The sequence below is a fragment of the Cygnus olor genome, chromosome 6 (genome assembly GCF_009769625.2).
Source record: "Cygnus olor isolate bCygOlo1 chromosome 6, bCygOlo1.pri.v2, whole genome shotgun sequence".
Taxonomy (NCBI): Eukaryota; Metazoa; Chordata; class Aves; order Anseriformes; family Anatidae; genus Cygnus; species Cygnus olor.
Genome location: NC_049174.1, coordinates 31,605,790 through 31,623,087, shown reverse-complemented (window position 1 = coordinate 31,623,087; position 17,298 = coordinate 31,605,790). Strand labels below are relative to the sequence as shown.

Here is a 17,298-nt window from a genome sequence, read left to right as displayed (position 1 = left end):
AACCTGAATGTAACCAGATCACACTTACAGGAAACCATACCTTACTCCACATATATGAAGGATAGCAACTTACTTGCTTGGTTTCTGTGAACCCTTGACTCCACTTATTGCCTGCGATCCCCTTCTCCATTTCCATCTTTTCCAGTTTTCACCTTCATATTTCGTCTCCTCCTTTTGTCCTTACAAACCAAACTGAGTTAACTATTATAAAACAAAAAACAAAAACAAAAAAAAAAAAAAAAAGAGAGAGAGAGAGGTTTCAGATAAATAGGACACCAAAAAATCACAGAACAGGATGCTTCAGACAGCTGTGTTTGCATGTTATGCCCTTTTCCCTGTGCTTTTTTCCTCCTGCTACAAGCTCTTCAGAACAGGACCACCTCTAAATCTACATTAACAATATCTTTCGTCTCCCACCAATGTCAATAATAATTAATGAACTTTAGGGAGGTTGCAAACAGTGCTGTGAAAGCATCCAGTATCAAGGATAGTTGCAAGCAAATAAATAAATAAATATATTTATATATATAATTACTTTAGAAGCTTTTTTATTCAATGATTTGGAGGAAAGAAAGCTGTTTTGTTTCTGTACTTAGCACAGAATTTCAGATAGTACTTTCAGGGGTTTTGTTTTGTTTTGCACTATGAAGTACAAAAAAAGCACTAAGAAATATAATCTTATTCACTTCATCAACCAGGAAATAGAAATCATCAGATAGATATTGCATCTGCATCACCATGTTACTGATTCAGAAGAAGTTACAAGGTTTAGGAAGTGTTTATATTCATTACTTCCTTTGAACATTTGCTATGTTTTATGTATATAGCTGAAAAATAGATCTTGGTAAGGTCTTCAGGATGAATAGATGGAATTAGAAAAATGTGTTGAGAAAAAAACAGAAAGCTATTCCAGATTAAAAAAAAATAATAATAAATAAAGATAGTCAGTATTTAGGGGGTTGGAGGCTGTATTAATTAGGGTAATTAGAGGAAAACTTGCAGTTTGGAGAATGACAGTAATTTAGGAAATAATGGTAAACATTAAGGACTAATAAAAAAACATCCTAAATTTGAGAATGAGACACAGCAGGCAGCGGATGTTATTGAAACTGCACAGAACTAATTTCTAAGGAAAACAGAAATTTTATGATTATTTTCCAAGTGAATAAAATGTATGTTTAGAATAGGCAGAGACAAGACAAAACTATTGTGGGAGAACCTCAAAGTCTACCATGAAATATGTAGCTGAAGTAAAACCAAATGGAATTCTCTGCTGCATTGCATCAGTGTTGGTTTATTATTCCATTGACTTATTTACTGTATTATGACTGCAACTATGTTTAGGAAGATACGTATTTTCAAACAATGTTGTGAATTAATTTTTAAATTATGAGGAGAAAAAAACAAACAAACATGGATGTGTTGCACTCTTGAAGGAAGAGACTTTGCAATCCATAAGCTAAAATCTACTATATTCTGAATACTTAAATAAATACATTTAATAATGACATTGTGCAAAAAGTTGGTTCCTAAAATTATTGACCAGACAGAAGAAAAATTTCTGGAATCTCAATACAACCCCAGCAACAAATAAGTAAATCTATTGTAGTCTCTAGTCATTAATCTTAATAAATATTTGAAACATGAAACTAATTGACCTAATAATTCAAGCCTGCACTAATTTGGGTGGGGAAAAAAAAAAAAGTAAAAGGAGAAAAGAAAAAATAAGTCTAATAATATCTGTGTGAAATCTTTTACTAAATTTACTTATTTTAAAGAAAAAAGAAAACTCAGATTTTGTAAAAACAAAATTCAAAAGAAACTTTCCCTACTGATTCTAATTCTATTAGAATTAGCGCTTTTAAAGACAATTTGCATCTATAAGAAATTAAGTATTGTGACTTCAGTACTGGAAAAAAAAAGCTGTACACAAGAGCATACGAGGCCAATCAGAATAACAACTTTATCTGCATCCTCTTGATCTTTCTGAGTACACATATTTTGACTATTCATACTCACTACAAATCTGAATATGAAGAAGCCATATTAAAATCATTTTTTAGCACTAGAACCTCCCTCTCATTGAACAGCTGTAACAATGATAGATGGCGTTACTGAGAATGACTGAGAGGCCTCATAAATATATTTATCAGTTTACAGGTAGAAGCCAAAATATTCATAACTATTAAATTACAGCTCTCCATATTTCCAACTGGATCTATTTGGCAACCTTAAAAAAAAAAAAAGTTATTGTTTTAAATTTGTGTTCAAGTTTAATTTTTATTTGCATTGTCTTCTGCTGCCTAGTACTCCACACAAGCGTTATCTTCAGAAGATGAAACAGCTGAGCTGACAAATATGCTTTGCCTGTGACATCATTAATAAGGTTTTATAAATATCCACTACAACATCCTTTGGATTGTTATTTGTCAAAAGATACATTTCAATCAATTTAAAAGTATTTTCACTTTAAGGTCTTGTTCTCAGCTGAGATAAACAATGAAAAATGATGGCATATTATATTGTATTATTAACACTGGCACACACCCACATGCTCCAACCATCTTCTCTCCCATTATTATCAACCTTCTTCATCACTGGAAAGGACAGGGCAGAATTCAAACTATTCTGTATAAAATTAGACAAATTACCATGCATTTATAAACTCACATTGTTCCAATGTAGTCAGTATAATACTGACCTGGGATCTTTTGACATGAGATCATGCTTCTCCAGCTCATGAGCACCTGATTCCCTGGCACAGAGATGAAAAGAATTTAGCTATAATTTCCCCTGTGCATTTAGATATTTTTCTTGGCAAAGATTTCTGCTGCACAGTGCCGGTAGAGAGGTCAAATCTGGATCTTCCTTCAAATTCCATCATTCTATTCTTGTCGCAACAGATAGAGAATAAGCCAGCCCCCTGGCCTACTCACTGCCAGTTTCTGTGCTAACAATAAAATGCTTTTTGTGGTGTATTTTTCTGAGTCTATTTCTGGAGCATGGTGTTATGAGCCAATAGGATATACAGGCTCTGAATACCAGAACCTACCTTTGTTTGAAAGGATAAACAAAAATGTCCTCCAGCTGGGGCCAAATGCCATATAAATATTACTTGCATGGAGTACACAATAGACTTTAGGTTTTCAGCAAAATTCTCCCTGCATTTTGTCTTTGACTGGCCTGAGTAGAAAGTGAAACAAAATAAAAACAAAAATCCACAGTCCTCAAGATAAGCAGCACTCAGCAAAAATTCAGAGCAGTCACAGAGATTTTCTAATTTGTGACATATAGGAGCAGTGTTGGAAACAGCATTTACATAAAGTTCTTTAAAAAAAACTCATTACAATACAATTCTCTTAATTATATTTACATCTATCTGAAAAGTAAAAATCTAATACAAATCTAACAACGATTTGAATCTCTGGATGCAAGGAGTCTTGGAAAATTCAGAAGAAAGCTCAGATAAAATATTTTTTGGAGGAAAAAAAAAAAAAAATAGTGGTACCACTATGTTCATAAGTGAGAACAATGAAAAGCAGATGAGGTAAATAACAGTCCCTTCGAAATACTTTCCATCCATCCATGCTGTAGTATGGCTTGTGTATACTCAATTGAAACAGCTGGATAAACATTTAATTATTGCTTTATTTGTCAGGAAGCGTTCAGTACAAAATGCATAATGAACAGTACCAAACACAGAAAGAAATCACAATAATTCAATGCTATTTTGAATAAATAAACACGTTTAACGTAGGATTAATTTTAGCATGGTATTTCATTAGCTGTGATAAAATCTTCAGAATTGTTTAAGAAGCTATAGCCACTCTTTCTATTAGCTATAGCTATAACTACAAGGATTATTTTTCACTTAAAAGTAATTTTATTGAGTAAAACTGTGATATTAACAGAGGCAAACAAGATAAATGAAGAGTAAAAAATGACGTTTCACCATTTGCTGTATTTCAGTATGGTTAATTTCAATTGGCTTAACCTGTCTATGTCAGCAGACTAACCCCAGTGATTCTCTTTTATCATATTCCCATGTTTTTCAGTCTAAAAATTAATTGTCTATCTAAAAAACAGAATCATTTAAGATAGGAATTTTTCTGAGACATATCTTAGAGTGTGGCATTCACATGTACCATCCACTATCCCACATTGTGGAACCCTGACTGGGAAAAATACCTCATTTTATGATGGTATAGACTATCTTTAGTAGTTGTAGTAGTAGTAGTACCTAGAACAAATAACAGAAACATTTCTCCTTTTCTTCCTGTAGCTGTGAATAGTAACCATAATGATCAAAACAGCTGAAGATCACAGAATTCTTAATTACAGATACATTAAGCTACTGATTGTGGTCATAATGTACTTGGAGTAAATTTTTTCAAGAGTATCCAGCTGCAAAAGTATAATGAAAATGAAAGGTCTCTGGAAATCCATCAGGACTGTTTTTGATGGAAAGTGTCAGCTATTGACAAAACAAAATCTAACAAGGACATCAAAGGACATAGGGTAAAAAAAAAAAATGCAGTTGTATTTTTTGATGTTGAAAAATCTTTTGATACACCTATTGTAGTACAGTGCAGATGGCATAGCTAAAGGCTTTCTAACTGAAATAAAATTTCAAATAAAACCAAATAATTATTTCTTAATTTCATAATAAATATATGAAAATTACAGCCCAGAAACGCATGCTTTCTATTTTTTATTTTGTTGTTGATAGGAATACCTTTATTTGAGAAACAAACCTTCTAAAGTGTTTATGCATTAGATTGGTTTTTAAGAAAGATAAGGTTTCTGTATCTGTCACAAAACCTCCTGACTATTAGATGTATTGGATTGTTTCCACATAAATATCCATTGTTTAGCAAGAACTTTTGTCCTTATGCAGACTTGCATAGAATAATAAATGTAACATCCAATATTCTGCTAATGATATCCAGAAAGTAATTTGTGTGGAGATTATTTTTACTGTAAAGATGACTGCTGAAGGTGTGCGTTGCACTCCTGAGAGTGCATAACTTTACTTATTATTTACCGAAACTTGTGGACCTCAGTGATGAAACTTTAATTAAATGACTTCCTAACTAGATTCTTCTATTTGACCTTACCCAGTTTTATAGACTTAGTTTACACAAGGGAGTTCACCACTTGTCCACTCAGTTGGAATCTCATATTGTTTATTCTGATAAAATGCCTTTTTAAGGAAAGCCGGTATTTGCACAACAGCATGTGGTTTCTTTCCACCAATATTGCAGATTTACTTGTACAGAGGCACAATCTTCTACAGAAAAGACAGATGTGTCATTTAGTCTCTCCCAAAGACCTCACTATGGTTCTTTTTATTTTTATTTTTTCCCCAGAACAGAATACAGAAAATATTTCATTCAAAACTCCTCATGATGAAAAAACAGACTGCTAATTCCAACTGTACAAGATCATTTAACAGCCCAACACACACTAGCTTTAAGAGTACATTTAAACTATAGAATTAAAAAGAATTGTTTGGTCAGGAGTCTCATAAACAGAGAAGTACAGGAACAAGTTATTAACAGATATGTATAGATTCAGGAGGGAATAGTAGATATAAGAGTTGCTTACCAGGAGAAAAAAAAAAATTGGAGAGAGTAACAGGGTAAGAAAATAATAACCTTTGTTAACTGTAGTAATAAGTCATTACAATCCGAGAAAAATCATTTTAAGTCATTTATGATACTTGCTTTTTTTTCAATAATCAGATTTTTATAGTAAAAATAGATCAATAGACTTGTCCAATCGTTTTCACCTAGATTTTAAGACTTTTATGTACTTACTACCTTGTCAAAATTAAAACTATTAACCGATTACTCTTCCAATTTATTCTCTTTATTACCTCAAGCACACACACATACATATATATATACAATAATTTAAAAATGAAAACGCTTTTTCAGCCATAGAAATGGTGTTATTTGGTTGGGTTAAAACCAGAAAAAGTTGTGAAAAAATCATCACATGACACCAAAATAGCTTGAATGTTTTCCTTACAACCAGCTTCCAACTTAATATTATTAGGAGTTAAAAATAATATTTCAAGGCTTGAATTACATTCTGAATTAGAACAAAAGCTCTCTCATCCTTTGGCATGAAATATATGAAGTGAGATCATTAAAAACACCTCTGACAGGTTATATTAAGTGCTACAATTATGCCTAATTTTGGTTTAGTACATCTAGTAATTTTTAAATAGTTTAAGAGATTGTATTTATTCTATTTTGTCCCTGCTTTGAAAGTGCACTTCACTTCCACCTCAGCTTAATCATAATTTTTATATCTGAACTGGCTTCATTTCTTTATCTCACATATTGCAAAGAACAATTTAATAGACACGTTGGCCTTACATTAGTGAAGCCCATAAGGTTTTTTTTTTTGTGTTTGTTTTTTTTGGTTTTGGTTTTGTTTTTGGTAGCAAACTTAATAGCATTAATGAGAATATATAGGAGACACCCTGATTATTTTAAAATATTCTCAGCAAGATCATCATCTCTTTCCTTGGAGAACAGCAACAAAATTTGTACTACACACCTGGCAAGAAGAATTCACATTTGAGATTAAACATATAAACTATAACACTTCTGTAGCTGAATAAGTGCAAGAAATAAATGTTTCTGTAGAAGGATTTGGAGATGTGGGAACAATCTTCATGCTCTTTGTTCTGAATTTTTTTCCCTTCCTGTAAGGATCTGTAACAAGTAACTTAGCAGAGCCAATTGGAAGAGAAATTAAGGAAAATATCCACTTTTAAATTGAACAGAAATAAAAGAACTGAAGTTACAGATGGATTCATGTGAACTTCAGGTTAATTCAAAAGGTAGAGCTTCACTCTACATTTTCTTTTAAAGAGGAAAGAATAATGATTTTAATTTTCTCTTTTGAAAGGTACTATAAAACATAAATAATATAAAGCAATGTCTGCCTGGATTGAAAATTGAAAGAAGAGAGTTTGAGCTGCAAAATAACATAAAAAGTCTGATTTTGAATTCTTTAGACGAAGTCATTTAGGTTTGATGATGGATCTGTGCATGAAACCAGAAGTGGTGAACATTACTGGCTCTGCAAAGTACATACCAAAATCTTCATGTTGTCAAGAGATACAGGACACACAACATAGTCCAAAGAGCAGACGCTAACAAGGAAAAGATAAGAAGGGGTCAGTGGAAGTCTTGTCTTTTTATTATGTTCAGTATGGAAAGGATTATATAGGAACTACAGTTGAATCCTAGAACATGGCAGATGGAAACCTGTCAAGGGAGAATCCTTGAAACTCTCAGGTGAAGCTCAAGAGGGAACAGGATAATTATTCTATGTCTAATAGAAGATGAAAGGGTCAGACCTAACTCATCATCTGAAAGAGTAGTTTCAGAGAAGAAATAATAATTCTCACTATCCCTAATCCTCACTTTTTGCTCTTATTTGCCAGTTCAAGAGCAGAATTCTGATTTACCTGTACCTTTTTCAAGATTACAGGAGCAAATCCTAAATACACAGCATCCTAAGAACTTTCTGTTGATTGAAAAAAGACAAGCCATAGACAGAGATTACTTTCCTAGCTGAACTGGATGTTTGAGTCACCTTGCTGATAGAATTGCAGAAGCTTTTACTACCCTGAGAGATGGAAGAAGACTGGCAGGGAAGGGTTCTGCTCCCACGTGGGCTGTTTCTAGGTCAAACCATTTAGCAAAGATATTTGTAAGTCTTTAAATGTCAGGTGTACTGTAAACAGTCAATAAATAAAAGAAAAAATGATAATAATACACTGTGAAGTTTGAAAAGGCACTCTGTGCATCAATAAATAATCATATTATGTATCACATTACACATTCTGTCTGAACATTTCCAACTTAATCAAGACATTAACTTGACTGTCAAGCACTAAAATAGGAAGGATCTTCCACGGCAGATTCCTTCACCATGAGAAAATATTTTTGTGGCAGAGTCCCATATCATACTGGTAACTTTCCATATTCTAAAAAAATAGCCTATTAGAGAATTGCAACACATTACCAAGATTCTCATAGGATATATATATATATATATATATATATATTTAATAAAATTATAAATATTTCTTTCTTCCACCCTGGATCTTTTTTAAAAATATGTAAATATTTTATGTTAAAGATCTGATATAAATATGATCTCTTAAGAGAAATACAGCAGACAGAATGTGAACCACAACAACAGAAGTTGTAGAAAAAGCACATTAGTTTAGGAAAACATCAGTACTATTTCCACTTGAGCACCATCCTGTGACTGAGGAGAACAGTCAGTTCTTGCTGAACACTGACAGAAGAGCTCAGTGCTTAAGTGAAGTAACTTCTGATGACTTTTATCCTTTAAACATTTTCCTTTGTGTTTTCTTTGCATGCTATTTATAAGCAAAGAAGCCAGTGCTGTTTTGACCTATAAAAACTGTATTGTGAAAAGGCTAATAAAGTTTGTTCATTTGTTTGTTTTCCCTTCCCAATGTTACGGTACAGTAGTTTCCCTGGTAAATGTACTAGCTTATTGAGACTATCCTGATATTCATATATTTATTACCCAGAAGTCCCAGCAGAGTTGTGAATTTAGCGTATAAGTCCAGTAGTAGTAGGTAAGATATTTCTGAATAAAGGAACAATTTTAAGAAGCATCTGGTGGACATGATGTAAGCATGGTGCTGCAGTGCCATCACATTGAGTAAAGATCACTCACATTGAGCAAAGATCACTCACATGTCTACTGAAGGAAGTGTGTGGATTTAAATACAATTTAAACAGAAACAGCCTTTTTGCATTGCCTTCAAAATCAAAAATGTCCAATCTTCATAACACATTTAGATTTTCTTCAGTAATACTGTGGACCAATTCTTAAATTAATAGTTTATGTCAGTTACCACTATGGACATATTTCAGTTTTTGTACATGAAAATGTTTCATGTCTTAATTTTGCAACTCATGAAAATGTGTGACCTTCGTCACAAGTAGCGTTCACAGATCAAAACCAACTCTGAAATACTTCAATCCTCTAGAAGCAGAATTTTTCTTCTCATAGCACTGAGTCTGCCTGAGCACACTCACGGTTTCAGAACACTGTTTTCTTACAGCACGTCAGATTGAGGAGGACTTTGTAACTAGAGATTCCTCCAGGCAGGCATCTGGATATGCTAGCATGTCACACATCCAAGCAGGTTTTGAATGTCTCCAGAGAAGGAGGCAGAAGTTCAGATAGTGCCTTGTAATAGTCTGAGGTCCATAGAGATCTGCAAATACCTAAATACTCTTGAAAATGTCATCCTGAGGAATCAGTCAGCTGAACTGATGTCAGGAGGACAGTAGAATTTTACAGCCATTGAAAACTAGAGAAAGTATTGTATGCATTTCACAAATGAAAAACTTGAAAAAGAGAAGAGTGACCAGATAAATTCTTTAGATCCCAAACATCAATACATAGGATACTGATACAACCTACAAGATTTTTACTATATCTGAAAACTTTTTTTTTTCTGAATAATTAAATAATCCTAAAATATTGCATTTGTTTACATCTGACCCAAAGAAAAACTTTTAAGATCTATGTAGTGTGTGAGGTACAGTCCAATTTGGAAAATGAAGCATTTTAGAACATATTGTCTCAATTATCTGATGATACAAAGGGGTTGTTGATGAGGTATCTGGCAAATACTCCACATCACTGCTACTGGCATGCTTATCAAGCAGATGTTTAAAATGAAAGGCTGACAGTTTTTGTGTGATAATTAAATCTCTTTAGTTGACAACTGCAATTTAATTTAATTTTAATCAAGAGTAATAACCACCCATAATTGCTATTATGGTGTTGCTCCATTTTCACCTAGGGCCTGGAGCAAAAATGAACAAAGATTTTGCTTGTAGGGTTTCACAGAAAATCTTTCTGATCTAAGATATCCTTCTAAATATACTAATTCTGATGTACTTCCAACCAATAAAGAGATGAATAAAAAGGCAAAATCACAAATCAGTGAAAATTATTATACAAAAAGAAAGTGGGTATATGTTTAAAGACTTGATGAAGAAATATAAATCCCATTTCATTTGTATTGTTAGGAAAAGTAGAGAACATTTTATGTTACGGTTGTGATTTACTCAGTTACCAAGCTGTCATGGAGCCACATGATCCCAGTGTCTTTTGAAGACCCTAAGAAATTAGTTTAGTTATGACTCCTTCCTTTAGGGCTGTGTATTTACACCCATGGCATGTCAGCCTCCTACCCAACACCTCTCTTGCAGGGCAAGAGCTTGAATACCAATTGCTTCATTCCAGAGACCCGTGCTCAGCATGCTCCATTCAATCTGCAGTTCAGGCAAGTTCATAACACACACACTAGCTGTTCAGGGCAGGTGAGCATAAGAAAGTATCTAGTATTTAATGTTGGTAGAATTTTTGCATTTGTGTTTGCTTATCTCTGTCCTTTATGCCTAGAGAGCCATATAAAGTAAGACCTTCAGCAGAGAGAAGAAGCAGTAAAGCTTGATAGCTTGAATTATACCAAGCTATCTCTCCTCTACCAATCATGTGGGTAAACAAGATTAACCCACTTTCACTGATCAGACCCAGCAGAGCAGTCTCAGGATCACATCTAGAAAATAAGACAGAAAAGGGATAGGCCAAAAAGATCAGAAGCAGAGAGGTTCCTTTCAGGATTTCTTGCTGTGCTTTTCCTTTTCTTGCAGGCAGTTATATGACCAGGCTTCCGAGAGCTACTCTAGCTACAGTGGTCATCACTGCCAACCACAGACCTGGAATTTCTTGTAACACAAAAACGAGCATGGGGTTGAAACTTATTATCAAGAACAAGCACACTGTGAATCAGACAACTGCTGCCTGATCTCAGGAAAAGATGTGTCAGTTTATTTCAATATCAGCTAAGAGAATCCAAGACAACATAGTCTATACCTGGGCAATTTTTCCTGTGCTGAACTTTCCAGTTGGATTACAACTGGAAGAAGTTACATCTGCCTCCAGCAGATGCAAGACAGTATTGATTCTGCCCTCCCAAAGCAATGAACTCACTCCTTCCAATTTTGAAATTGCTGTAGTTTAGGAAAGAAAAAATCTCAGCCTTCTAGAAATTGATATATTTCAATTTCTAGAAATGTTTGAAATTGATCATATATAAGTTCCAACAAAAATAATGCCACTATAAGGTATAATACATCAATACAAGATTTCATGTAAATTCTTTACCACTAGCTGTTACAACTTAGATATAAATTTGTATAATTCCATTTGAAACATTAATGGCGGGGTGGGGTGGGGGGAATAAACCACGTAAAATTTAGACTGAGTACGTTGAATTAAAGAGTGGTATGATTAAAGAGTGAATGGACAGTTTAAGCTCTCATGCTACTTTCAGTTCTGTGAGTCAAAATGCATTTGGTTTGTTGCTTCAACTCTGTATAAAGAAAAAAAAAAGGCACCAGAAAATAAATAAATAAATAATCAGAAATTGGTTGGATACAAAATACATTAAAATACATTAAAAACAAACAAAGGTGGTTTTTTGGCCAAAATTACATAGTGACAAAGATGATTCTTGTTGCTTTTTCTAAGACAGTACATAGTAGAGGTCTGGAGCCCCTGAAAAAATGTTGAGTCTATGAATACAAAAGAAATAATTTCACGTGACTTGGAGTAACACTTGTTTTGAAAATGTCTTACAATTACAAAAATAATTAAGTGGAACAAAGACACTTGACATGAAAATTAAATGTTTCACATTAGGATGAATGAAAACAGTTATTTTTTTTCCTTATGTAAAGTTCTGAAAAGAAGTTCTGGCTTCACCACAAAACCGGACATAAATTATTTTTGAGTCATTAACCAGAATAACTATAACTAAAACAAATAAATAAACTCAACAACAACAACTTGGACCCAGTTCTAATTATCAGCAATTTTATATGGACAAGTAATGGCACTGAAACTTTATTTCTTATAAAAAATAAATAAATACTTAAGGGTAGTGAAGAAATACCTTTCACTCACTAATTACAACTTTTTTCGCATTATATATGTATCTAAGCAAGTAAATTGAAATGAGCATCTTAGATCCCAATCTTTAATAATCTGTATTATTGTAGCAGATACATTCGATTATTTTTCAGCTGTTTCATGCACTGAGCTTATATACTGTGTCCCATGTTAAGTGAAAATGTACTTATTCTCCCTCCTTTCAAAAAAAGAAAAAAAAAACATTATTAGAAATTTTCTGAAATAGGAGAATGTCAATATGAGAACATGATTTCTAACCTCTGAGAACTGTGAGTACTATGACTTCACCAATTTGGAGGGACTTTCAAATTTGACTTAGTACATATCTTCCAGATATAAAGTGGTAGTGTACTCCTACCCCGACCCCCAAGCTTAAGCAGGGCATCTGGCTTAAGAAGATAACCATAACTGGCAGTCATGATGTATGCAATGCACTCCGCGTCCACCCCCCCCCCCCCCCCCCCCCCACACACACACAGTGCTAGCTAGATTTGAAAGAAAGCACAATTCAAACCGAATTTGGAAGAAGACTAACATCTGTATTCAATGTGACTATGAGTCAATCACTTTACCCCATAATAGTGAGCAACCCAAGGGCCCATTGAGCTCTCCTGACACAGCAGTGGGATGCACACCAGGACCTTCCCTTGGGCATGAAAACCTCCCAAGGTTACTTCTGCAGATTTGGAGAACCCTTATCAATACAGATAGTGAGAAAGCAGATTGGGAAAGTAACAGCATGCTAACACATTGTAATGGTGCTTTGTGATCACACTTTACAATCCTAGCTAATTAGCATAAAGGATTTGTGAAATGCATACAATACTTTAGACGTAAAGTGTTGACCAAGTCTGGGACTAGGAGTGGATTGATGTAATATTGCCTAACCCAATGTCTTATGTAGTATTTGTGTAGTGTATAATGTCTTTCTTTTAGTGTCTTTGAGTAGTATAGTGTCTTTTATATAGTGCATAATTAAGTGTATCTTCTAAGTACAATCAGGTGTACCTTGCCATGATTTAATCTTTGTTAAGTTGCATAAGCTTTGTTATCAATAAATCATATAATTGCTTCTTTGTCATAAGTGAATGTATATTATTCCTCATTCCTTTTTCCACCCACAACACACTAATTAAGACTTCTTATTTCTCATCATTTTTGAAGGTATAAAATGATTCTCCAAATGAGAGAAAAAAAAAATCAACATCCAACATTTTCAAAAAGATAAAAGAAATCTTTCTGAATCTGTTTAAAAATGGTTAAGAACTTTGTTTAAAAAAAAAAAAAAGTGGGGGAATGCTAAAATGATATCACTCAAAGTTTTGTTCTATCAAGACTGTAAGTCATGACAGAATGAGAGATGGTTTGAAAGAGCCAAATTGAAACAGTTTACCTAAACCTTACCAGACTGTTCCATACTTTGTACCAGAATGGACAGAGAGGTTAGAAGACAACCAGGCAATGGGGCTTTGAAGGAAAAATAAAATTTAAAAAAAACAGAGAGGCATATTATCCTTAGTTGTCACCTCCTATTTTTTTTTGAAAGAGGCAAAAAGTATGAAGAAATCTGAGGGGCAGGAAACTAATAATATCACAGGGACCTGGAAATGTTTACTATGAATAAACATTGCTCAAAGGACAAAATATTCCAGCATTCCAGTGCTAGGCATCATGAAAGCAGATGAATGACAATTGGAAAGTTAAGTAAAGCTTATTGTAAAGCTCTTTATCATTGCTACTTTAATGCTTATCTTTGCCTGGTTATTATTGAATTTGGGATATGGGCTTAAAAATCATTATAGAAGAAAAACAGCCCTAAGACACAGAGAAGACCAGACCTAGAGTTTTGCCTTGATCTCATTCCCAGCTTCATACATTTCATGTGCAATATGGCTGTGCTGGCAGGTCAAATAATCCAGAGCACTGTGGCCAAAATGTCTTCAAACAACACTGGCAGAACATTTTCTTTACAAAAGGGTTGATTGAGTAATTCAGAATAATACCAAAGCATACAACTTTCAGTGAAGCTTATATTCACAAATGTTTTCTTGGCTCTGTTGTACAACGTCTGATCAAAATTGGGAAGAGAGAACTTTTGCTCAGCAGTAAGCCAGAGCAACTACCAGGGATATGGAGCACCAACAGTCACATCTTTGGCCTGAAAGAAGCACAGCTAAGCTCCAGATGGAAAGCAAACTGTACAAAATCTGTCCATATAAAAGATGTCTCAAAAGGAAATGTGGTTTCATAGATGATTCAGGAAAATCACTTATAAAATAAGTGGAGGCAGAGGCCTAAAGGTAAGAATTTAACTGTTATGGCACCTTTCTTGTTCACAGGCATAACTGATCCATTTTGACACAATGATTCAAGTAAAAAAACCTTCAGTAATGACTGCAGTGCGGAAATTTCAGGCAACGTGAATTAGTGAAATTTAGGGATATCCTTGGTTGTTTACTAGCAACCAAGAATGCAAACTGAAAAGGCTGGACCAGCGATGGCAACAACACAAACAATCACAGAAGTACCTCCCAAACCCAGCTGAAGTGAGTCAAGGAAGCAAGCTGGGAGACAATATTGATTTTCAGGACACTAAGGCAAGCTCAAGACTTTTCATGTTAATTAATGGAACACAAAATAAAAAAGCTAAAATCATTGAAGGAAGGTGGCTTCGAGGGAACAACACACTCCAGACTCTCACTGATAGAGGCCTGAATAAAACATCACTAAGAAGAAATATTTCTGGTACTGCTGAGCACAAAGGAGCAGCAACAAATTATAGGTCTCAATCCTCTATTGAAAAAAATGTAATAAACTGCAAAATCTTTTCTTCATTATCTTACAATTTTCAGATGTTAATGGTTAATTTTTTACCAGGGCTTTGATGGGATACATTGTATTTGTTCTTTTCTGATTAGGATGGCATCAGATATATATTTTTTTTTCTTTTCTGATTAGGATGGCATCAGATATATATTTTTTTTAATTTACTCTTGTATTTCTGAATGCAAAGCCCATTCAAAACAAGATGTATTTATCCTTTAATTACAAAAGATATCTCAGGCAATCTCTTCTCCCTTTAAAAATCTTGAAGATTTTTAATTTATTCCTTCAGGTAGAAAGCAGAGTCACATTTAACAAGCACTAATAAATGTGCCAACAGCACACAAAGAGTTAAATTTTACATTTGACAAACACAATAGATGTTAGTATCTTTGCCAGAAGATAACTTCAAAAAGCTGTTCAAGTTCTCAGTTTAGAGTTCCTGTTCATTTCTTCTACAAGGATGTATAGCATCACTGTAATAGATCACCAGGGCTGCTTTTCTCTGATGTATTGTTGCAATATATCATAAGAACTGTGTCTGCCAGGAACATGAATTTCAGACATGGGACTATTTTATATGTTTTATTTGAGGACACTCTTAAGGAAAATCAATGTGGAGTTCAAGAGCTGGCACCGGAGTTTGAGAAATTCAACTGAGCCTTAAAATGCTAGAGGCGTCACAAAAATGTTTAAGAAACTGAAAGCAGAACTAAATGGGCTACCCATAACTGTTCATTTGGTGAGTGGAATACCTAACGATTTGGCTAGTTAAATTCATCTGACTTCTAGCCCATCTGTGAGATCACTGTGGAGTCTGAAATACTTCTCTGTTGCTCAGTCTTGCTGTTCCCTCCCACAAAATAATGTTAAATAAAGTATCCAGATTGAACTGTGACAGGCAAATCATATAGGGCTTTTCATGCTTCAGAAGGGCACAAATCTTAAAAACTTGCCTAATTAACAAAGCAACAACATAAAATAGAACGTGCTTTATAGTATACCAGCAGATAATAGCTATCGGCCCCTTCTGTGTCACACCCTTGGAAATCCCTGCTACAGAAAGATTCAAAAGGGGTAAATATAGACTTGGGGTCATCTCCATGCTCAATGCCAGCCCTAATAGTGAAGTGATACTGACCCAAAACTGGATATAAACCCACAGGTATGACAATAAACATGTTAGGCTTAAAAGAAAGTCTACTATCCAAGCCACACTGACCAGCAAATAGGGCAATCAGTACATTTTATTTCACACAACTATTTACCAGTGTATTTCTCTTCAGAAAGCAATGTCATATAAGCATTTTCATAAACAAACGAGCCCAGTAAGCACTCCTCTGCCCATGCTCTTGATATGGATTTTCTATTAGTCAGGATGTGTTTCCCAAGAAAAGGTGATCAAATGTGAGAATGTGAATATTTCTGCTATCCAGCCAGGCTGGCTTGGCATTAGCCACTCCATTTGTGCAGAGAACAGAGCTGAACACATTTTATCGATAGCAGCATTCGGGAGCTGAAGTAAACCTTTCACTTTCCTGATTTGGTCTGCATGGATTTTCGGGGGATTCATAAACTTTAAGGCCAGGAGAACCATTAGATCATCAAATTCAATCTCCAGTATACCACAGGCTATTACATCCAGTTACTCCTCTATTAAACTCAATAAAGCATAACCATCTCTCTCCTAAAGCACCAGTCTTCATTTCAGGTATCAAGAGACTGACAATTTACTATTTTCATTGCTGTTTTCTATGTTCCACAGGTTAATCATGTTCACAGTTAAAACCATTTGCACAAGTTGTCATTTGAATTTCTCTAGTTCAGCTTCCAGGCATGACTCTCATCCTACTTTTCTTGGTTGAGATTAAAGGTTCTTTTTATATCCACTATTTTCTCCACATGAAAATACTTACAAACTGCAATAAAATCATGTTCTATGTTCCCGAGATGCTAAACAGATTTGAATTCTTTAAGTCTTCCACAGCAATATATCTTTTCAATTCCTAAAATCACATCTGTGATTCTTTCTGTACCAATGTGTTTCAGCAGCTTATAAAATACGTTGATACTAGGAATGTACATGGTATTGCTTCATCTGTCTCTGCAATGCTGGATAATCAGGTAAAAACAGTCCCTAAAATGCGTGCACTGTACCACTTCTTATGTCCCCAAATATAACCCATATCTTTTATTTGTGTAAATGTATTAATTTATTTTTCAGGTAGCGATGTCACATAAGGATTTCATGTTGAGCTGTCTCTTGATTCTGACTGCTAAAATTACACACTCAAATAAAATCTGAGCCTTTCTGTTTTCCTTTAGAGTAAGCCAAATGAAAATAACCTTCTGCAAAGCATTTTAGAATTTGTATTTCTCTGCTTAAAGAAAAAGGCATCAACAAAATTACAAAATCTT

The 17,298-nt window shown here is 34.2% G+C and overlaps 1 long non-coding RNA gene across 2 annotated transcripts in view; it reads right to left on the bottom strand.

Moving 5' to 3' along the window:
* Positions 1-17,298, bottom strand: part of LOC121072476 — a 235,558-nt gene that overhangs the window by 36,536 nt on the left and 181,724 nt on the right. For both annotated transcript variants that reach the window (XR_005821244.1, XR_005821246.1), the window contains exon 3: positions 74-201. This is a non-coding gene — a long non-coding RNA (uncharacterized LOC121072476). The remainder of the gene's footprint in view (positions 1-73; positions 202-17,298) is intronic.